The following is a 6,000-nucleotide window of genomic DNA, read 5'->3' as shown; positions in this document are numbered from 1 at the left end:
GGATGTGGTGCCGATGACATCACATCATTGGTCACATGGTACAGCTGCAGATCAGCACTTGATATTCAGTAAAGAGGCCAAACACTGCGGCCTGTTCAGTCAGCTGATCCGTGGGGTCCCGGGTATTGGACCCTACTGATCACACATTGATGTCCTATCCTACAGACTGGTTATCAATATGTAAACCCCCCCAAAACATGACAACCTCAGCAATGGAGGCCATAAGGTTGCTTGTTCTTGTTTGATTCTGGCGCTGGCTGCAAAGCATCCTGGGTATCATTTCTGTATTGTAGTATTTCTCTAATTTCTCCTATTCCAATTAAAACATATCCAGAGGTAGAGACCAGGAGAAGAAGGCAACATTGCCCCCTAGTGTCCAGACACCATGTTTACAATCTTTGTCATACTTTTACAGATTTTTTGGCTCTTACAGAGAGTATGTTGTCACCCCCTGTCCTGTCAGGATCGGGACCAAGTATTAAAGGGGTTGTCCAGGATTAGGAAAACAAAAAAGTTTGCTTTCTTCCAAAAACAGCGCCACACCTGTCCATGGGTTGTGTCTGGTATTGCAGTTTGACTCCTTTGAAGTGAATGGTGATTGGTTGCAATGGCGAAAAATTGTACACGATCGCCGCCATATTTGCACTGAACGATGGCATCGCAAAAGGGACGTGGCTAAGCCATCCTATACAGCAACCCCATTTATGAGCGGTAAAAAACATGGCGTAAATTGGATGTATTCTGAGGCAGGCACGGTATATGGATGTTTGTGCTCGAACAGGGGCCAGCTGTTAACCCTCTGAGTGCTGACGTGATCTGAGGAATGTTTCGGGAGGGGGGGGGGGGGATGTATGTAGGAATGTCACATGTTGGGTGTTGTGATGCAGAAAGCCTGTCACGTGGAATGTACAGACAGGGCCCATTTAGCAGCATGAAATCAGGCGTGTAACGGGCAGCGACATGTGTGTGTGACACAAGTGCTCCCCAGCGGCCGCTTCACCTGCTGCTGCCGCCGCCGCGGGGGAAAGTTTCCCTCCTTTTTTTCAGGGCCAGATGTCCAGTGTGAGAGGGAAAGCTGGGTAAAAAAAAAAACTCATAAAAACAAGATCCTGGATGTTCGTAAAAGTACAAAAAGTACCAATCTGGCGACATATTAAAGGGGCACTCTGGCGGGAGGTCATTACTGTCACGTGTAATGGAAACTTCTGCGACTTCGTGTTCGTTCTTCGCCATGTTGTCAGTGAACGAGAAACTGAAAAAGCTGATACTTTTCACAGCTGAGGGTTTGTTACAGGTTTATTCAGACTAGACAATCCTCTGTGAGATGACCGGATTTATGCGGGAACCACACCGACCCCATTATAGTCTATGGGGTCCGCGTGTTTTGCCAGGTAACCGCTTCTCTATGCGTATAGGTTTCCGTCCCCGAACACAGACGTGAAGCGGGCCTTACAGAGGATTGTCTAGACTGGACAGACCCCAAGTATGACATCTGTAGGCCATTCACTAACAGCAAGCAGAGATCTCAGCCCTGGGCTTGATCTGACGGCACGGTCAGGGTGTCAGAAAAAGCCACAAACTGGAAAGAGAGGGGTATGTTAAATTCTCTATAGGGGATATTTCTCTACATCGGCCATCTTTGCCGCCCTCTGTCATTATGAATCACTTGGTATAAAATTTTAGCAAATATTTCTAGCAGCGACCATCATAGTCACCTGTCAGGAGTGACGGCTACCACAACTGTGTGACAGCCCTGCAAGGAATGAGCGCAATGTTAATGAGCGAGCACAATCTGACAAATTGTTCTGGCCTATAATATAATACAGCCCCTACGCTGCCCGCTCACTGACAGCTGCCCGCAGATGCTGCTGGACCAAGCCTGACACCTGCTGGACACTATGGGTAGTGCAGATCCACAACTGGACAGCAGTCAATGGCAGGGTTGGAGGACCACAATGTGACCTGACATGAAGATGAGATGTCCGTCTTGGTCTCTTACTTTATCCAAGGAAGAAGTTGGCACATCTTTGACACAAAAAAGGACTGTACACTAAATTTTCTATAGATGGGTTAATAAATTCCCCCCAAAACTTTATTAGAAAGTTGCAGAACTTTTCATGATACCCCCAGAGATAAGGAGCCTGATCCACAGATTGTCCGTGTCTGGTCATGACAAGATGGCAGCGGGGTAATTGATTCAGCATGTCTTGTGGTCATACATGTACAAGAGGATGGAAAATGTGCACAGAAGACTGGAGCTGGGGTAGGGGGGGCTGACAGCGAGCGGAGAGACGATTAAACTAACACTCAGCCGTCACGTTCTGGGGTCTGCAGCATTTAGGCGACTGTTTTTCATCAATGGTTCTGCTTCAGGCAAATCCAGAGACGAGCGATTGTCTGAGACTGGAGTGGGGCCCGCTCTGGCACTTCTACGGCACAGGATGAGGTTGCCATCATTAGGCACACTGGCCAACTCTCTGAGCAGAAGAGGCTCACAGGCAGTGACCACTAGGGGGAGCTAGCTGCATGTGTATTCATATTTCCCCTAGTGATTTCCTTGTGAGTAATTGTGCAGCTAATGAGCTCCCACTAGTGGCGACTGCAGGCAGTCCGAATTTTATCATTGAATCCTTTGGAGAGGTCCAGGTTTTTTGGCTCTTAGACGGGTCCTGAGCGACACCCAATACAGAACATAGAACATCCCCTTTAAATTAGGGCAAGATGGGACAATTGTAATGACCCCTGTCGCACAACCAAAGTAAGTGAATGGAATTGCTCTGCAATCCTAAGGATCCATTCACACGGAGGAATTTGGCGCTGATTCTGTCCCGGAATCTACGTCAGAATCAGTGCTGAAAAAAAAAGACTCTCATTGATTTCAATGGGTTCCGCACCGAAAACGGAACCCATGGGAGTCTTTTTTTTTTTTTTCTGCTCTGATTCTGACACGGATTCCGCAACAGAATCAGCGCCAAATCCCTCTATGTGAATGGACCCTAAGACTGCTGTGACTGCGAGTTCTAGACCCAAAAAACTCTTAGTGCTCAATATTTTTTGCAATACCAAAGTGAGTCCATTCCATGACATCAGTGAAAGGGATCACAGCGCGACTTGGCGTTTTCATCGTCATGTAGTCCTTGCCTTATAAGTAGGCCATATACAGAGGATTATAGTATTGTAGGTCTGTATTCACTGACAGCAAGCTGAGATCTGTAAAGTGAGTAAGAGATGCAGAACGTTCTCTCCCATTTTGCCCCAGTTTGCAGCCTCTGGCGGTCAGGGCATGCTGGGAGTTGTAGTCTTGCATCAGACCTGTGAAGTATTAACCTATGTATCTTAGTCAATAAATCGGTTCTTGGTCAGAGCCCACCTGTGACACCCCGATAATCCTCCCGCTGCTGGCGGGGCTCCCACATATCCCATAAATTAAGCCGAGGTTATTAAACGTCAGTGCACGTGAGGGGTTACAGCACCAGGGACAGGCCCGGCACCGGCAGCTGACGCGGATTAGCTCTTTATTAACACAGCACGTCTTCTCCCAGGATTTACTGGGGCTTACAGGGACGCTGCTATTACAGGGGGATCCCCCGAAGAATAAAATCCAATATCCACAGATCCCTTCCAGGGTTTAATCTCTCTGCGCTCAGCCCTGATCTCTGCCCCGTGTGCATTCCCAGCTCCTGAAGTGTCCATTCCCACTAAGATTAAGAAAATACAGAAATCCTTGACTCGTCTTGTTAAAAATTCCTCTCAGCTGGGTGACAACCAATATGACCGCCATTACAACCTGTATGCCTACAAACTGACTCAGTCTCCCTATTACAAGTGTAAATGACCATTCAGGAATCTAGGAAAGCTTGGTGACAACCAATATGGCCGCCGTTACAGCACCTACAAATATCCTGTGTCCATATTACTGTATTACTATTACAAATTACCCTTCAGGAATGTAGGAAAGCTGGGTGACAACCAACATAGCTATCATTACGCCTTCCATAACTTTAGTTTCCATATTACTGTATTACTAATAGAAATTGGCTTGCAGGAATCTAGGAAAGCTGGGTGACAACCAACATAGCCACTAGAGATGAGCGAGTACTAATCGAAACTCCCGTTTCGAATAGCACGCGCCCATAGGAATGAATGGACGCAGCCGGCACGCAGGGGGTTAAGCGGCCGGCCGCCGCCAAAGTCTGCGTGCCGGCCGCTTCCATTCTTTCCTATGGGTGCGTGCTATTCGAAACAGCAACCAATCACAGCACAGCTTTGATTTATCAAAAGTAGAACACAAAATGAAAGCCACGCTGTGATTGGTTGCTATAAGTAACAGCGACAGAGTTGAGGTTTTTCTCCATAGACTTCTCTATAACACTTTAAAAACAATAAAGAAACAAAAATAAATGACATAAAATAAAATCCAGCAACAAAATTACTGAAACAATAGCGTGTGTGTGGAAGAGCCTTCGTAAAGCCAGTAGGGTCTCAGGCGGCAAGATTTACGGCAGCGAGGACACTTGGGGACCGTTTACCGGCAAACGGCTCAGCTTGTAATGCGGCCCTGGCTCTTCACCTATTCCATCATATTATACCACTGGGGATGGCGATATGACAGCGGTGATATATGGAGGAGAGCGGAGTCATTACATACGTGAAGAGAAGCTGGTACTGCCGGATATCACAGGCTTTAAGGCGATCAGACACGACAGCTCGCCCCATATATTATAAGTGACATATAGAACTGGATTTATCATACCGACTAACAATCCCCACAGCTCTTGTTTCTAGAGCTATACCTCCGTGTCAGTCTTTACTTTAAATCTATTATTCTATTCACAAGCCGGAAAGATAAACAGCACTTTAAGTTTGGCACCGATAGAAGGCTTAGGGGTTACGTAGGGCTGCCATCTACATACCTTCAATATGGTGCCAGTCACAGTCACATAGTGCCAACAAGAATAGGCGTCATATTAGTGTAAGGCACATGGACCCCACAAGAGCGCGAATATAAAATTCTGTATCCATTTCTTTTAAGGTGAAGTGAACAGATGTGAACAAGTCTGTGTAGTAAGTAGAGGCAGTCTGTTATACAGTGTGTATTATCTCTGTACTGTGACATCACTGTGTGTATTATCCCTGTACTGTGACATCACTGTGTGTATTACATACCTCCCAACTTTTGAAGAACCGAAAGAGGGATAAAATGTGCGGCGTGCATAGCGCGCCGCGGCAAATTTAGCCCCTCCCACTTTTGTGTTGACTCCGCCCACTCGTTAATTTTTCATGTGCCCGCACACAGTATAATCCTCCTACAGTCACCCGTAAATTATATGTCCCCCCTCTATCTCTCCCCCAGTTTCATATACACCCTTCATCTGCCCCCAGTTTCATGTCCCTCTTCCATCACTGCCCCCAGATTCATGTCCCTCCATCTCTGCCCCCAGATTCATGTCCTCTCCATCTCTGCCCCCAGATTCATGTCCCCACATCTCTGCCCCCAGATTCATGTCCCCACATCTCTGCCCCCAGATTCATGTCCCACATCTCTGCCCCCAGATTCATGTCCCTCCATCTCTGCCCTCAGATTCATGTCCCCCATCTCTGCCCTCAGATTCATGTCCTCTCCATCTCTGCCCCCAGATTCATGTCCCCCATCTCTGCCCCCAGTTTCATGTCCACTCCATCTCTGCCCCCAGATTCATGTCCCCCATCTCTGCCCCCAGATTCATGTCCCCCATCTCTGCCCCCAGTTTCATGTCCACTCCATCTCTGCCCCCAGATTCATGTCCCCCATCTCTGCCCTCAGATTCATGTCCTCTCCATCTCTGCCCCCAGATTCATGTCCCTCCATCTCTGCCCCCAGATTCATGTCCCTCCATCTCTGCCCCCAAATTCATGTCCTCTCCATCTCTGCCCCCAGATTCATGTCCCCCATCTCTGCCCCAGATTCATGTCCCCCATCTCTTCCCTCAGATTCATGTCCTCTCCATCTCTGCCCCCAGA

Source organism: Leptodactylus fuscus, chromosome 8, assembly GCF_031893055.1.
Source record: "Leptodactylus fuscus isolate aLepFus1 chromosome 8, aLepFus1.hap2, whole genome shotgun sequence".
Taxonomy (NCBI): domain Eukaryota; kingdom Metazoa; phylum Chordata; class Amphibia; order Anura; family Leptodactylidae; genus Leptodactylus; species Leptodactylus fuscus.
The sequence above is the reverse complement of the archived record's forward strand: the minus strand, read 5'-3'. Positions refer to the sequence as shown.